Source organism: Haliotis asinina, chromosome 6, assembly GCF_037392515.1.
Source record: "Haliotis asinina isolate JCU_RB_2024 chromosome 6, JCU_Hal_asi_v2, whole genome shotgun sequence".
NCBI lineage: Eukaryota > Metazoa > Mollusca > Gastropoda > Lepetellida > Haliotidae > Haliotis > Haliotis asinina.
In genome coordinates this window covers 33,351,462-33,369,376 of record NC_090285.1, presented here as the reverse complement: position 1 = coordinate 33,369,376, position 17,915 = coordinate 33,351,462, and the positions used below count along the sequence as shown (strand labels likewise).

The following is a 17,915-nucleotide window of genomic DNA, read 5'->3' as shown; positions in this document are numbered from 1 at the left end:
GCATGACACTGTACAATTGCTCCAGATCTCTCCGCTCCTATGATAAGTTTCTCCTCTCCATGCCTTCTTATACGCGGATGTTCTTTAAGTATGCAACTGCTACCTTTTGGAACTCACTGCCTCTTGATCTAAAACTAGTACCAATTTTACCATGCTTCAAAAAGAGACTCAAAACACACCTCTTTCAACAACATGTTTCATAAATCCATATATTATCTAGTGCATATGAACTGTGACTTGTCAGCACTTTGAGAATTGTCTTAGTTTGGTGGAAGTCGGCACTGTATAAACACTCTTATCATCATTGTTATTAAATGATGGGATTCATAAAGCCCAACTCTGTATACACTTGAATACAACAATGGTAGTTGTATGGCATTTCGCGTGCACTGAATATTTCCATGCAAAAAATGATGTTTTTCAATAAGATGAAAAATGGTACTAAATCTTCAAGAAAAAGCTGTATTTTCGTAATTCACAAAATTATATGACTATGTTTTAGGTGTTGTTAAATAAAGCGCCACATTATACCCACGGAAAAGTAACTGGATGAAATAAAAGTTATTTGAAAAGTGATAAAAATAGCTGTAAATATGAGACATGTAACATAGCTCTTTGCATAAAATTTCACGTATCGCGTGCACTTTGTGCACTATGAACTTTTTGCATGTTTTTAACACCTGACGCTTGCACACCTGAAAATGAAAGATTGACTATTCTCCAGCCTCTGAATGAGTTGGCAAACGCGTTAACATCATCCTAACCTGCGCTTACGTGATGCCAAGGCTTGAAAAAAACCAGAGTCTCCGCGCTGAGTGTATACTGGAGATTGGAATGGCCTACATGATGTGGTCAGATATTTAGCTTTCTTCGATCGCTTAGTACTGTCTATGTGTCGTCGTTTTCAAGCCTGTATCAGTACGATTGGTGGACACACACGATACTGAATTTGTAAACAGCTTTTGACACCAAATCTTCTTGAGGACGTGTCAGTCACGATGCCTCATGTTAAATCATAAAGATTATTCTGTCAACAGTTAAACAGTGGTTAAGGAAAAAGCAAAAAGATCATATTTTTATCTTTTTTGCATTAAAACATAAAATAGTACACTTTTGCTTTATTCCAACACCCTTCGCTTTTTGAACTTTGGATCAGCGGTACACGTCAACAGACATTTGGTCTTTAATGCTGTGACATTTGGATATATCTGATCCAGAATTAAATGTGCTATCTCACGTTGAGGTTTTGCAGCGAAAATACGTGAAAATATACTTGTACGTTTCTTTTTTCAATATACGGGTATATGGCGGAAAATTGTATAATTATTTTAACTTGTTGTTTATTTGACGGAAACTCTAGATAGTGTCTTTGATATGATAGTATATATCTGATGTTACCGGCCAAACTCCACTGGTAGTTGATGGTTTGAAAAGTCAAGAAGTGTATCAAAGTGCATTTATTCCACAGATTTTGTAAATAAAGTGCATGTTCACTAGTGCCCTTGATTGTCTTACAGAATTATCCCTCAGAAGAGAAGTTATTGGCAGATCACCAGTTTTGGATATATTGGTCTTCAGGACAATTTTTGTTTATTTTCGGTTTCAGGTAATTTGTTGTTTTTAAAAGTCCTCATATAGCTATTACTTGTCTGGAAGGGAATATTTTGAAGACGTTTATTTCATAGTTTATCATTAATATTTTTTACACAATTACCTCGCCTCATACAAAGATAGCTTTGTTGCTTTCACAGCTTCGGTGATTATTTTGAAGTGCACATCAATATTTAAAGGTTTTCTTCCAATATCATCATGTGAAATCTTAATAGGGTTGTGATTTGACTTACTCGAAGTAATTTTCTTAAGACGGTCAAGGGAACATTTTCAATAATTCTTAAGATTTTTCAGCCCAAACATTCTGAAGTGTGGGTAACAAAGATGTTACAGTGGCATCACATACTTAAACTGGACACTTACAGATTAGAAATACGATTTCGATTATATAAAGCTTTAGAGACTTTTTCACATAGTGATTGTGTTGGGTTGTGAAAGTAATTCCATGATTTGTAGATTTGTTTTGCTTTATAACATGAATATCACACAGTGCGATCTGTGTCTAAGTAAACATTACATTTAACAGTGATTTGAGACGCAAATAAATAATCCGCCTCTCCTATATGTGGCATGTCATGTCATCAGAGGACGGTCCTGCTGTCTACAGATATCTACATTCAAACAAACACTTTTCAGAGCATGCAATTGTATAACGATTGTATGGGTCGATGAACCCGCGAACTGGCTTATTACAAAGGAGCGATTATTCTGAAATCTCTATCCAAGTCTAAACTAGTGGTCTACGGACTGGCAACCACCTAGATCACAATGCACCCCAGTGATGATTATAGTGTATCTAAGCATGGCTAATTTTAATCTGTATGCTTGACACAGTGCATCTACTAATATAAGCTACGTACATTCATAATCTACGAACTGGTAATATCAAGATCCCTTGGTACTGGTGCCAACGCTCTGTTTGTTCTTCTACGCTATAACTATGAAGCGGAATAGTTCATACGACATGTTCACCGACACTGATGCTAACGCATCTGACTTAATCTCCTTCAAGGGTTTTACGATTAAATGGTGTTGGGTTCGAATCCGCATACTCGTTTTATACCAATGGTTTTATAAGCAACATATATGTGCTCTAGGGTGTAACCATAGACTATTAACGATTGACTAGACTCTGCAAAGGAAAAATGTTCATTTCGTTCTTTAACCTGGGTATCTAAGATATTACATGAGGATTCAATTTCGATGACGTCACCTGCTTCTATTAAAATCATGAAAGTTTCTCGTTACACTGTTGTCTTTCTCTGTCGCATATGAAGCAAGGCATTTTGCGACTTGTCACATATTCCCAAGCACAGCACCAAATTTTCCTTCAAGTGCACTGCTTGATTATTGTAGTTCAGGTTATAATTTTGGGGAACGACTGGTACAATTTCTTCATTCTCAACGAGTTTCCCCATAAGTTATTTCGTGTTTAAATCTAATGAACAATACTATAGATTGTGGGGTGAGACAATTACCTGAATACGATATTTACGAGGTAAACAATTACCACATAGAATCATGTACGTCTTTTCTCACCTACAAATACGTCTTTCAACTCAGTAATTTGTGTATGAACTGTCTTTTCCTTACGTGTATCGGCGTACTCGTAAAACGTACTCTAAACCTCATCAAATACACATAGCACACACAGGATAATAGTGTATAGTATTTAGAAGGTATTACTTCCAAATGAGGCAGACTTGTTGCACGCTATTGAACCCAGTGTGTGAATAACCTCAATCGAGCTATGAATTCCCTCTTTGGACACCTGGTATAGAGTAAACTTGACCCGATTTCCAGTTAACTCGTCGAAGGCGTGTGAGATTTTGCCCGCAAACGCTGCCTGCCCTGCCTATCGACTACTGCGTCGTAAATGTTAATGCACGAATATAAATAGATTTACTATACTCTCTCCCTGTGTTTTTTTTAAAGACTTAAACGTTGTGTAATTCCCTACTACAATGTTTTTTGGGGTTTAAGAATCTGTAGAAAATACATACTTCATGAAAGCTATGAAGTTAAGTTCATTGGACTATTTACTAACAGGGTGGAACGGCATATCGCCACATCGGTCGTTGAACCCGCTCGCTCCAATATCACACAATCATACGCAACCTGGCGGATCACGGCGGAAGGACATTGTTATGGTAGGTAAACAGGTTTGTTGATATAATCTTAACTAATTAGGACAATGCCAGGTAAAAGGCTTACCAGAATCTACACATTGTATCAAAGTCAGTACATGAACGACATGACACGGTGTGTGTTTATTGTGACGATTTTCGCCACTGGTGAACGGACTACATCTTATAGGAATTCCGGAATCCCCCGATAAACTGAATGTTGTTATGTGACACTGGGCAGGGTCATAGAGACCCCGCTATAAATACAACCTCTCACCGGAGAAGTCGGTGAATACATCGAGCTTCCTCATATACACAGGTAGGTGTAAATTTGTTTTAAGTCAATTCGAAATTTATATTGATCATCTTTTTATATTGCTGCAATTTCGATTCAAATCAAAGTACGCTCTTACATATGTGTTTATAAAGAAACAATTTACCACCTAATAGGATTTACGGTATACTTGTTCGAACTGCGAAGTTTACTGATTTGGGAAAAGTCGATGTAATAAAAGTGTTTAGTGTTTGTTCAGACACTTATTTGACTTTTTATTTATTTATTATATTTGTATGTCCATATCAACCTGAAATGTGACTAGGCGATGCTCTGATTTCTTAATCATTCCAGTTAGTGTTATGTATTAGATATTGTTTTCCTCCTGATTTTGTGTTTCTGAACATTTAACACGACCGGAGAATATTGTGATCATGCAATACCATAGTTCTGTTTTTCTAAAAAAGAAAGCGCAAAAGAAATAAGTTCTTCACAGACTACCAACTGCGCTAATTTAGTGCAGTGTTCAAATAGCACACAGTGTCTACATGACTGTATCGGTATATCACAGTCTTCAGTAATTAACGACCATGTCTAAGCTTGCAGTAACGGTTTGCATTTATCTGTCCCCCAGACGGGTTAGTCTCGAGTGCATAACACATATCAGTTACATATGTACCTTGTTTAAAGCTACTTTCTATAATATCACTGTAGTTCAATACATCTTGCGTCTTTGGTTGGTTTATTAACGCAGCCTGCTTATTTCTGATTTGCTTTGTCTACTGTTTACTGAAAACAAACCATATATCGGGGTATACCAGTGTGTGTGGTTGTGGATGCGGGTAGAAATGAAGGTGGCGTTGGCGTGAACGTGGGTGTCTGCGGATCTGACCGTGGGTATGAGAGAGTGCGTGTGTTTGTGTGTAAGCATGCGTGCGTGTGCGCGTGCGCGTGCGTGCGCGATTGCGATTGCATGTGCACTTAGTGCAGTATACGTGTGTGACGAGACAGAGGGAGCGAAAGAGACAATGCGTGTGTGTGCGCCTATCCATTATATGCATGATACGACGGCTTTGTTTGTACTGAAACTTCATCACCGCTCACGTCATGTTTAATCACGTGATCTAGTCGTTTCTAGCAACACCTGTTCGTTTCGCTTTAACATACATATTGACTTGTATATGCGCTACTTTATTTTACGAGTTAGCTAACATAAAATGAAAATTACAGCCAACAGGTTATGTATGAATGTAATAGTAATACTATGTAAAGCAGGTATTAAGGAATGTAAACATACATTATGTAAAGAAAGACACGTCACGATAGCTTGACTGCCATTACTTCTTGACAATATATCCTGTATATGGCGCTGTTAAAAACCACAGCGTTACTTTTGCATGTTTGTATTGCTGTCGTCTCCGGGGACTAACACAAACAAAGCGCCCGTCTTATCTGTCCGTTTCGACACGTCGCTAGTACTTTTTGCGAGCTAGTCATCAGAAATGTACTCCGTCGTCACCCCATCCACCCGTATTTATGATTGCCATGCAGTCTTATTCATCATCCGGGTGTACCCCGGAGGAAACGACATTCGGTTCAGTCAGGTTTTGCCGTTCATTCCCACACACTATTCTGCGGCTATAACGAAGTCAAACAGACAACTCATTTTAGTTCGTTACAACCGTTGTTGGTTATTTTCACCTAAAATGTACGGGACCAGATCAACATTTCGTTATAAACGAAGTATACAGGTTTCTGAAGGTTTAGGAATGCTTAAATGATATTTCTGAATATTTGATGATACTAATACCTTTCTTGCACTGGGTGTTTGGCTGAGTTTAAAACCCAACAATGAATTGAAAGAGGTGTCGGTTTGGTTGTATTCAGGCACTATATATAATATGCTATTCAGGCACTATATATGATAGAGTCCTTTGAAGCATTTCACAAAAGCCATTATCCTATCTTGGATTGTAATTTGTTGATAATGTACTACATTGCATATATTTCTGAAACTGAACATTACGGCCTATCCTTGAAGGTGAGAATGTGTTTCATTATGTCGGCTACATTGAGATCAGATACCGTTAGACCAGCTACCATAAGACAAAGCACCGTTAGACTGCGTACGTGCACAGGTCAGATGTCCCAGTTGTAAGACACAGGCAGGGAGAGATGGCTTGTCTAACAAGTAGAGGTTTAATGCCTTGTGTGTTATTGGACGAATGTTAAGAGACTCAGATGTGTAACCAATAAATAAATACGCTTTAAATTATAATGATGTTTAAAATGATAAAATAATTGAGCCTCTCTAATACAGCAGGATTATATATTGTTCTGACCATGAAAGCGTCATTCTTAAATTTGTTTCTCAACAAACGTATTTTTACTGAACTGTACATATATTGTAAGAGATGTCTTGATTTGTCACAGACTTGACAGGTGTCAGTAATGTTTTTGCATTACCTCTTCAGCATGAGTGTGGTAAGGTGGTTCGTAAACCGCCAATATTAATACGTGCTCTCATCACAAATTGAAAGAATACATACATAATGATCTGGTTTGACATATATTTTGCAGATCTACTTAAGTTAACGTTTAATAAAATATGAAAATCAGTCGCGAAGTTTACTTGTATAAAAGACACAACACCCGACCGAAAGTAGCTACCACATACATTATAGGTAGATTTAACCTCAGGATCAGCAGTACGCTGCACCCTGTTAATATCAAGTTAGATACGAGAGGTGGTTTACATAATAAATACCAAGGTCATATCAAGGTGAATATATCCAACATATATCATGAACAGGTTCTCAAGCGTTTTCTTTCATGCAAATATATTTTGGGAATTTTTTAATAATTCTTTTTTATAATATTATTTATAATAATATTTATTACCCGTTTATGTTGATTGAACTTTGAACTAAATACATCTTAGATGCAGAATCAATGTGTACAAATATGTACTCTAATATGTCCTCTTTATACGTGAAAATGCTGTTCTGATAGGATGATAAGTTTAACTTTGGGGTAATTATATTACAGAGTGGGTGGCTTTTGTTCCAAATGCCTAAGACCGGGTACCACGACTCCCGTTATTCAGGGTACCTTTCAGCGTGCGCTGTGATCGAATTCGCTTGTCATTTGTACCGTTAGATCGAATAGCGTGAACGATGACTTGATTTTGTTCCACGCCGACCAGTGAAAAACAACGCTGTCAGGATGATTGTAAACAGACAACAATAACACAGATCAACATATCACAATCGTTTTCTTATATTACGTGAACACTTGCTTGTACAGCGCCACAATCAGCAATATTCCAGGGACACCATGTTCATTGATCTCTGTATGTACGATACCATGACATGCGTCAAGCAAGTCGGAGAGACCAACTACCAGACCCCGCCAGTCGCCTCCTTCGACAAACATGGGTTAGGATTGATTCTAATAGGCCTCAATAAGAATGAGTAAACGCTATTTTATGCCACACCAACAGCTATTCCTGATACACAAATCAACATATCGGATGTCGTAATGGATTTGTGAGGGCTGAAATAATGCCGATGCGGCGTAAAACATTATCTAACTCGCTCACTATGGATTTTGCTTTTAGTCCAATAGGTCGGGCGATATCTGTGTGTTTTTATTACTCAGCTGGGCTGTGGGGTAGCTTAGTGATTGAAGCGTTGGCTCGTCACGCCGTAGACCCAATATGGGTATAATGTGTGAAGTCCATTTATGGTGTCTCCCGACCTAATATTGCTGGAATATTGCTAAAAGGGGCGTAAAACCACACCCACTATTACCGAGCGGTATCAAGGGTTCCTTATGACAGTGCTTATCTAGATGGATGACTCATTACATGCACTGGCCCTGAAATAATCTTGTTAGATAACATGTGCATGCATACAGTGCAGCGCATTCAATAACTCAGATAACAGATTGCGCAAGTGCAGCTACCATGGGTTTGACCTATGTAGGTGATAGTGCAGTGACATCGGGCACCTGCTAAACGGAGTAATCAGTAGAGCAACGAACCCTCAGCTCAATACACCAACAGGGTCTGAGCTCGTGGTAGATTTGTAAGGATAAGAAAGGTCGTTGACCTATGTCAAATATATGTGGAAAGAACACCACCAAGCACTACCTGTCACAAGTGATGGTGTCAACGCGACCTTTTTTTAACACTTACTGATTATTCCGTATATTTCGACCCCTGATGTCGAGAACAGTCGAGAACAGTGAATGAGTTTAACTTATTTTTACGCCGCTTTTAGCAATATTCAGCAATATCAAAGGTGTACGTGTGTGTGTGTGTGTGTGTGTGTGTGTGTGTGTGTGTGTGTGTGTGTGTGTGTGTGTGTGTGTGTGTGTGTGTGTGTGTGTGTGTGTGTGTGTGTGTGTGTGTGTGTGTGTGTGTGTGTGTGTGTGTGTGTGTTGGGGCGGGGGGAACAAGAAATGGGCTTCACACATTGTACCCATATAGGTAATTGAGCCCGGGTCTTGAGCGGGACGACCATACTAAGCTACCCCACCGGTATCGAGATTTACTAATATGCAGGGATACTCAGTACGCATGTACGAATTTTTTTATGGAAAAGTCAAACAAACATCGCTCTGGGCCAGAGTTTTCTGTATCTCGGGGGCTGTTTTTAACCTTGTCAAGTTGAGAGCGACGTTAGCAAATGTTGTGAAATATATTTTTTTTGGGTGGATACCTTTTTCTGCTGCAAGTGGGTGAATGATAACTCACTATGACATTTGTTTATTTGGGTTCATTACATATCACAATCCAAATAATATCTCACGCGCTTCTCGTTTTTGTATCTCGCTTGTGGTGAGATGTCTTAAGCTTTTTTACATTTCCAAGTCTCTAATGCTCTTTCGTACGCTGTCTGAGCTGTGACATGGGCCTATTCAGAATACAGTCCTTTATGTGTGCCAGAGTCTTGCATTCTTGGGTTCGAATCCCGGATTCGGCTAATGATCCGAGATGTGTCTGTACCACATGCGTGATATTGAGTTTCGAACGTCAACTTCCACCAGTGATACAATTATTATGAATCGACAGGATAAATAAGGATAAACCTTGTTGTGTTGTTTTTATATGAAAATAATTACCGTATTAATGTGTAATTAAGATTTTATATGGTAATAATTTAGTTGATGAAAGGCGATTTTAATTATTGTTACACTACATGGAATATTATTAGGAGTAAGGTATCGAATTTAGGTGCTGACTGTGGTTCACAATGAGTTTGAAATTCCAACCTCTAGTAAGTTAGGTTATTGAAACTCACTCACTCACTCATCGTTTCACTCAGGTAGTCGGACTATTGTTGGGTGATTTTCAGCAGTATTCTTACCAAATATCCGTACTGCAAAATAAAGCTTTAATCATTGCAACCAAGGGGAGAAACGAACACCAATCTATACGCGACGAGCAAAGTGTTCAATCACTTGGCTATCCAAGTAGACCTTTGTACGGAAGCGTATTAGGACCACGGCGAAATTTTTATATATTTTTTTAGTCTCATTATCTCCATATACTTGGTATCTCCTACGTAGGACCTAAAGTTTTTTTAGTCTCATTATCTCCTACGTAGGAGATAGTAAGTCCTACACAGGAGATAGTAAGTCCTACGTAGGACATACTATCTCCTACGTAGGAGACACTAAGACCTACTTAGGAGATAGTATGTACAACGTAGGAGATAGTGACACCCCCAAAAAATGTCACCATGGCCCTAATACGTTTCCGTACTTCCGTACCTTTGCCTTAAGTGCAGGTAACTTAAACTGCACTAAGAACACACGTTGAAGTAATCACAGAACGCAGTTTCAAGATGCTGGTAGAGCGTTTATTAATTTTCGCATCATCTTACATAAGAATGTTCTTAATTATAAAGGGCAATTAGGTCTCTTGCACACACTTTCCTTTAATCTCAAATACCAAGTAAGTACATTGTTGGAGTATGTGTCATATGCATGTTTTTAAAGTACGGTTATCTGAAACTGTGCAAGTGCAGATTTCTAATAGACAGACACGAGGAGTTGGCGCGTCATTGCAAATATACCTAAAAGTTAGTCCCTGAGGGCAACCTTCTGAAAAAGGATCCCGGATCCATGAGCGGTTCCAAGGTACGGAGACTCTAAGGGAAATGTTTTTCGGGGGCGAGGTGTGTGGGGTGTGTCGAAAGGTTAGGGGGAAATACTCCTCAGGGGTTTTTTGTGGGAAGAGGGAGAAGGTGGGGAAGTGAGCACCCTACCACCCCACCCCCACACATGCACCCCCACACCGATGCACAAACTCTGGATCTGTCCCAGGGATCCTTCACTTGCAACAAATGTCATATTTGGGATTTCTCTTTCTTAGTAAAGTACAAATTCTGGTACTTTTTAGGTTGAGTCCCATGCGGCATTCGAACCCGCACGCTCAGAGTCAGGCACCTAATCCGCCTGACTACCTGTATATATTATCACACGTGGAAGTCGAGCTGGTTGAGCGGGCTAGGCGGCTGGCTTTGTGTGCTGGCGATTAGGTGCCTGACTCTGAGGGTGCGGGTTCGAATCCCGGATGGGACTCAACCTAAAAAGTACTAGAATTTGTACTTTACTAAGAAAGTGAAATCCGAAATAGGACATATGATGCATTTGCCCACTTTCTAAATGGCATCGTGTAATCACAGATCCTTCACTTGTTTAGAGTGGTACAGAATACACTGCGGTCCCTGCTTCCAAGGTCGATGACTTTCAACAACATTTCTGTGGAATCCATTAACGATATATAAAAGAGCAGAGCGTCATTCAGTAAGTTACTGAGCGAGTGTAGTGCAACAAAAAAACAGGCATGCATGTGTTGAAGAATGCAGCGTGGTTACTGGAAGATCTTCAGTTGCCGACACGGAGCTAGCGTTACCGCGGAGTACGTCAAAGTGAGGGATTATAACATCCACGTGGAACACAGGTGGTAGTGCAGCACAGAACTCCTTTTTATTCCAGTTAACGCAAGCGTAGTGATATTCTCCCCAACATTAATTACAGTTCTGAACTAAACCTACCTGCGTCACATCCGGTGACTAAAAAAATCACAAAGCGTGGTAGCTGAGAATCTGAAAATGCAATTAAAATCACACTACCCAGATGCAGTCAATATGTAAGGTTGTAATTTTCGTCGAAAAGTTTCATGAACGAGTAACTGACATGAAGAGTGAAGTGTTTATTACTTCACTTTAACGTCATTTTAGGCAATGATTCAGACAGTACCTGTATGTATTATTACATTGGGAGTACTTAGTAAACTATACGATCACTCTTACACCGAACAGACGGATAAGATGAACGGTTTGTGCCTGGCCACCTGTTATATAAGTTAGTTTAAACTATATAACGAGATATGTGTGATATGTTTATAACGAACTAACATCAGTGGTCTCGTTGAAGTTAGTTACAACAATACTTTAATGCAGTTAAACTGACGTATAAAAGAAATCACACACCTGGCAATATGTTCACACATGTTTGTGGCTTGTAAAATGTTCAAAATATAAATGATGATTTTAGAAAAATAATACCCCGAACGGGCGTTTACTAATTGTTGTTCGTCAGTATAGGTCCGGAAGCAACAAACAGAGCAACGGAACACCGAGTGGGAGGTCATTTGCATCCTTTTATGATTATTTTCAGACGTATATATCAGCTGCGAACCTGAAATATTTTACCTAAAACTGTTAGTCCAATGTACTTAATTCCATGGGAGCTTTCTTTCTTTCCTTGAAAACCAAACACAAATCCTGTATTTTCGTTCAGAGAAACAAATCCAATTTCGTTAATAAAGCGACATTTACGCATTCATGTTATAATATAGAATCAAAAACAATTATCTCACGACCTATTCGAACCCGGTATGCAGTGATTGTTCTTCGCTTTGTATGCATAGGTTAATTGCTTTCGCACAACTGGTGGAATATGGTATACAGCCAGCAAGGGTATCTTATTTCTTTCACAGCCATCAACATCATGTCTTTGACATTTGTTGATATTTCCTAATGTTCAAAATCGGAAATTAAGGATACACCAGAACACTGATGTCTATCACTATTCCCATATAACAGTTGATTTGGGGGATCTGTTCCAGCAGAATCTAGTAGACGAAGTTCCCCTTGTCCTGTAATCAGGCTGCCTATAAGTCAGCGTCTCAGGAAGAATCAGGTGCGACTCGGTGAATGCGCTTCAGAGTCTTCTATTGATCTTGTTCTATTTTCAGAAGTGAAAATTGACGGCATTTAAACGAAGTCTAGAAAACACTAAGTGGATTGTTTATTTATCATCCACCCATATCTTCCGAGGTCATTCTGTTGCATATCCCATGAGGGGACTGAGATTATGTGTCTTTAAAAATCATGTGGGTGCAGTGTGGACAAACCTCGAAACCGGGACTCGAACCAGCAGTCATAGGGCCGCAACTACACAGCGGGATAACACTCTGTCCCTTAAACTACCCAAAACAAACCTGTTTCCGTACACTGCGGAGATTATTTTGCCTTTGTGCTCCTATGGCGCAGCTCCTACAGATGATTTCCTGAGTGATAAGATGACTTCTCCATATGTTACAACAAAGTACATCTCAGTAAACACGCCGGTAGGCCTTGACTCTGTTGTGCGTAGGAGAGACAACAAACAGGCCTTGGGGAGTGAGGGGTGGGGGGTGGGGTTGTGTAGGGGTTGAGGTTACACAACTCATACAAACGTAGTGGTATTCTCTACTTTTTCCGCGATATTTTTTACTACGAACAGGATACTTACACCCATGTAGTGAGTACTACGTACCAACAACAACATAGATTATGTTCACATCCGAGTAAAAGATACATAAACCACTAATACGCTTGTGTACGATATTAGAATCAAAGTGTCAAAGGATGGTCTATGAGGGGTAACAGATGGGGATGGTGTATGAGGGGTAACAGATGGTGTATGAGGGGTAACAGATGGGGATGGTGTATGAGGGTAACAGATGGGGATGGTCTATGAAGGGTAACAGATGGGGATGGTCTATGAGGGGTAACAGATGGAGATGGTGTATGAGGGGTAACAGATAGAGATGGTCTATGAGGGGTAACAGATGGGGATGGTCTATGAAGGGTAACAGATGGGGATGGTCTATGAGGGGTAACAGATAGAGATGGTCTATGAAGGGTAACAGATGGGGATGGTCTATGAAGGGTAACAGATGGGGATGGTCTATGAGGGGTGACATATGGGGCGGGTGCAAGGTGGGGGTGGGGGAGGGGGACAGACGACGAGTGCCAACCGGTACCAGGATTCTCCCTGCATAGTCACAAAATATTCCCATTTAGAGACGTCTTGATCCCGGTGTGTGATACTGTGATCACGGAGCGAACCACTCTCATTCGAACAAGCTGTATCCTTGCTTGCAAAAATAGTGAAATTATAGCACAACGATCCCGGGGTTTGAACTTCTCCCATCCTGCTGTTTGTAGATATTAACTACCATCTACGTAACAGATGAATGGCGCTGGCCCTCCATGTCAGACATTAACGTCGCCAGGCTTCTTGCCATGGCATACAAATCTGATGGTCGCGAGTGGGTTGCTGACATCGTGACATGTGTACATACGTCACCAACATCACATTTAGAAAGTGGGTTGACGTGTACAATTGGGCTTCAACTGACTGTGCTCCTGTGGTGCGATGGGCGGCCATTAGACCACTGTAATTAACGTGCTTTGAAAAAAAGCCAGTATCGACACGGCCGCTACCCTCAACTCTTACATGGGACCCCAGAGCTGCGGGGTAGTCTTGAGGCAAAAGTGTTCGTTCGCTACTCCTAAACCCGGTTTCGATTCCTGACTGGAGGCTCATATCGACACAAACTGGGTTGAAATCTGACACATGATCATAAGCTACGAGGTAGTTTTGGGGTGAAAGCGTTCTCTCGCTATGACAAAGTCCGAGTTCTATCCCTGACTCGGATACTATCTATGTTCTCGGTTGCCCTATTAGTTGCCCTTTGTCAGTGGCAATAACCATTGACTCCGTTGCCCTCATTACTATCTTCAGTTTCCGAGCAGTAAACCCATTTCAGTGGGTTTTATGTGGTCATTGTTTAAGACCTACGGTAGCCTTACTTCGAACTTTTTCATTGTGTTAAAATAACCATGAGTGTAATTCAGCAGAAGCATTGTGCAAAACGTCCTCAAACCCAACACACTCAAATTGACTGTTTCAAAATATTTTTGCTTATGTCTGCTTAGTAAGGATATCGCGCTTCTTTGTCGTGAGGCACTACCATCTCAGTTTATCTAAGACAGATGTACTACTAAGGACATTTAACTGACGCTCTCGTTCTTCACACTGGTGAAATTCACACTTTTGAAGGTGCAAATTCTGTTAAAAATAGTGCGTCACACTGAGTACAGGTACTCAGCGAGAAGTCTCTCCTGAGATATATTCTGTGGCGGAACGCGTCTGCTGTTAAATAAGTCACCTGTTTTGTGTTAAATAGATATATTGTGACAATGAATTTATTTCTACGGATTGCGTTGTTGCTATGCTGCTAATATCTTAGTACCGTGAAAAGTCCATGTAGTTTCCCAGCAATCGTAAGATACGCTGTCTTGAACCCACTTCACTCACTCACGGGGTGGTGGGGTAGCATTGTGGTTAATGCTCGTTAGCTCGCCATGTCGAAGAACTGGGTTCGATTCCCCATATGTGTTCAGTGTGTGCTGGGGCCAATGATATTGCTTAAGTATTGCCTCAAGCGGCAAAGAATTAAAATCACTTACTCATTTAATCACTCGGTTGGGTTGGGTTTTTGGCTTGCGATAGTGTCCCGACGGCGTGGATAGTCACTAGGTTTTCTTGTTTCTTCTCAGTCGTTTCAAACATGAATCCTGCTATTGAATACTGAGTTTAACAACTGTTTTGTGTTTCATGTCCGTGTGCAGATGGAATGTGTAATCAACTGCTTTCCCCATTGTCAGACCCACACAATGGCCTAAGTTTTTAGCGTTTAGTAGTTTTTACTAATGAGGATTGGCCAATGGCCTGCTCATATGGTTTGAGCCCCCACACGCAACATGTGAAGGATATTCTTTGTCCTCCAGATGAATTAGAAATTAGAGGCCACTAAAAGACATTTCAAAGCTTCAAAAAAGACAACAAACAAAACAAAACATACCATCTGCTATTTTTGTCAACAATCATCATCTCAACAAAAGATTCGGAAACGCGTTATTGACACTTCGCCGCACAAAGAAACCTCGTCGTGATAATGAACGTGTGGATATGAGACCTAGTGCACGTAATATATACACAACTGGCTTTATGTCCTTATCATACAATCTACTATCTACCAAGGCAGGCAACGTATTTAATTCTAGCCCACGTGTGAAAGGGTTACAAATGAGATAAGCATATCCTGCCATTTGAAAACTAGATTCCAGGTTAACGACTAAATGGCGTGTAAGCATCGCAATGGAGACCTTTGGGACGACGTTTACCTTAATTTTCTTCTGTAGATGGATAATGTATGACTGGTCACTGCCTGAACATGTCACTGATCCTACTGAGAGGTTTCTTATTCTTTGTGTGCCCGCGACCGTGGACACCCTGATTGATGTGGACAGCCAAACCCGTGTTTAGCATAGCAAGCGATAGGGGAATAGACTCTCAAATACGGTCGGTGAATGACCTGTTGGACAATGAATTACACTGAGATTCCTTTAACGTAGTTCTCTCAGGTGATTCGCTGTGGCACACTGCGGGGAAGTATTTCATAATGAAATTTATGTAGGTCGCGTTCACTCTTCAAATATATTTAATGAATTTGTAATGATCAGAAAAGACGACCAGCCTGTCAGCGAAGTTTCACGCAAGGGCTGGTTGGTTTGTTGTTTAACGACGCACTCAGCAATATTCCAGCTGTTGCGGTTCATGCAAGGACTGGTTGGTTGGTGTTTAACGCCGCACTCAGCAGTATTCCTGCTATAAAGTCAAAAGGTGTATACTGTTGGCAGACCAGGCTAGTGGTATCGTTTGAGTATCATCATGATCTGGAAGAGTACATATGAATATATCACCTTGCATGGAACCTGGTTTGGTACAACACAAGCATAGAAAGGGTGGATGGTTTGGTTCAATATAAGCATAGACAGGGTGGATGGTTTGGTACAATATAAGCATAGAAAGGGTGGATGGTTTGGTACAAAATAAGCATAGAAAGGGTGGATGGTTTGGTACAATTTAAGCATAGACAGGGTGGATGGTATTATACAATATAAGCATAGAGAGGGTGGATGGTTTGGTACAATTTAAGCATAGACAGGGTGGATGGTATTATACAATATAAGCATAGACAGGGTGGATGGTATTATACAATATCAGCATAGACAGGGTGGATGGTATTATACAATATAAGCATAGACAGGGTGGATGGTATTATACAATATAAGCATAGACAGGGTGGATGGTATTGTGCAATGTACTACGTAGGAATGTAGTTATTCAAGTTTGATGAAATACATGTCACGTGAACAAGACACCGCATGCCATCTTCTCTTAGTATTTAGGCTCAAGCATCAGACCAACAGAGGATTGGGGCTTCTGCCACCCCCAATCCCCAAATGGGTATAGCCAAATGAGAAAGGCGTTCGTTCGTCACACCAAAGATCCGGTTTCGATTCCCCGTAAGTGTACAGCGTGTGAAGCCCGTTTAAAGTATCCCACGCCAACTTCGTTGGAATTAAATCACCAACACACGTTAAATCACGTTGTAGTTGACATCTTCAGCTCGTCTCCTCGAGGCTTTCGAGTCTTGGAATGTTTTGGTGCACCGGGACATTCTGATGACTCGTATGACACGGTGAGAGTTGAGTGATCGATCAGTTTCATGGAACATTCCCGTGTTATTCAACAAGCAAGAACTGTGACGACCATAAGCATTGGGAACCTCTTACAGTTTCCAAAATAAGATCCTATGAATGAAAACGTACATCATTGTCGTGAAGTTGGCAATAAACGATCGACCCTGCTTTATCGACAACTACAAGCAGCTCGGCAGGATAATGAACCAGTACTAATTTAAGGAACTGTTATCTGTGAATCTGCTGAGTGAACTCACTTCCTTGCTTCTTTAAGGGTTTTTTCACTAAGTGAAATCTCTTCAGACTTTTTTTCGGGGCAGTTATCGTGAGTGATGGGTATCGTCTTTCACCCTCTTCCCTCGAGGTATTTTATGAGCTGATGAATGTTTTATCGTTCTTTCCGTAAAGGCTTGAACGAATGGCTTTTTGAATGAACGGAGGTTCGCCCAATCCTTTCTCTATGGGCTCTAGAAGTGATGTTCGATTCACACTTTCATATAAGGGCACATTAAGTGATGTTTGATCTTCTATTAGAACTAGATTCGCATTAAGTGATATGTAATCCACCTTTTCACCTAGGAACGCATTTAGCGATGTTTGATCCCCCTTTCACCCAAGAGCGCAGTAAAGTGATGTTTTATCCATCTCTTCACACAGAAGCACATTTAGTGATGTTTAATCCACATTCTCATCTTGCTGCATTAAGCCATCATTCTGATGAGAAACATACTCGCCTATCGCATCAAACGATACCTTGCCAACTACGCGAAACAACACACATACCCATCACATAAAACAACACACATACCCATCACATGAAACAACGCACAAACCCATCACATGAAACAACACACATACCCATCACATGAAACAACACACATACCCATCACACACACATACCCATCACATGAAACAACACACATACCCATCACATGAAACAACACACATACCCATCACATGAAACAACGCACATACCCATCACATGAAACTACGCACATACCCATCACA

The 17,915-nt window shown here is 40.4% G+C and overlaps 1 protein-coding gene across 1 annotated transcript in view; it reads left to right on the top strand.

Moving 5' to 3' along the window:
* The first annotated feature begins 3,947 nt into the window (after nucleotides 1–3,947).
* LOC137287515 (probable cytochrome P450 CYP44) overlaps nucleotides 3,948–17,915 on the top strand; it is a 61,964-nt gene continuing 47,996 nt past the window's right edge. Inside the window, exon 1 of the mRNA XM_067819852.1 lies at nucleotides 3,948–4,056. The gene's annotated coding sequence lies outside the window, so the exon portion shown is untranslated. The remainder of the gene's footprint in view (nucleotides 4,057–17,915) is intronic.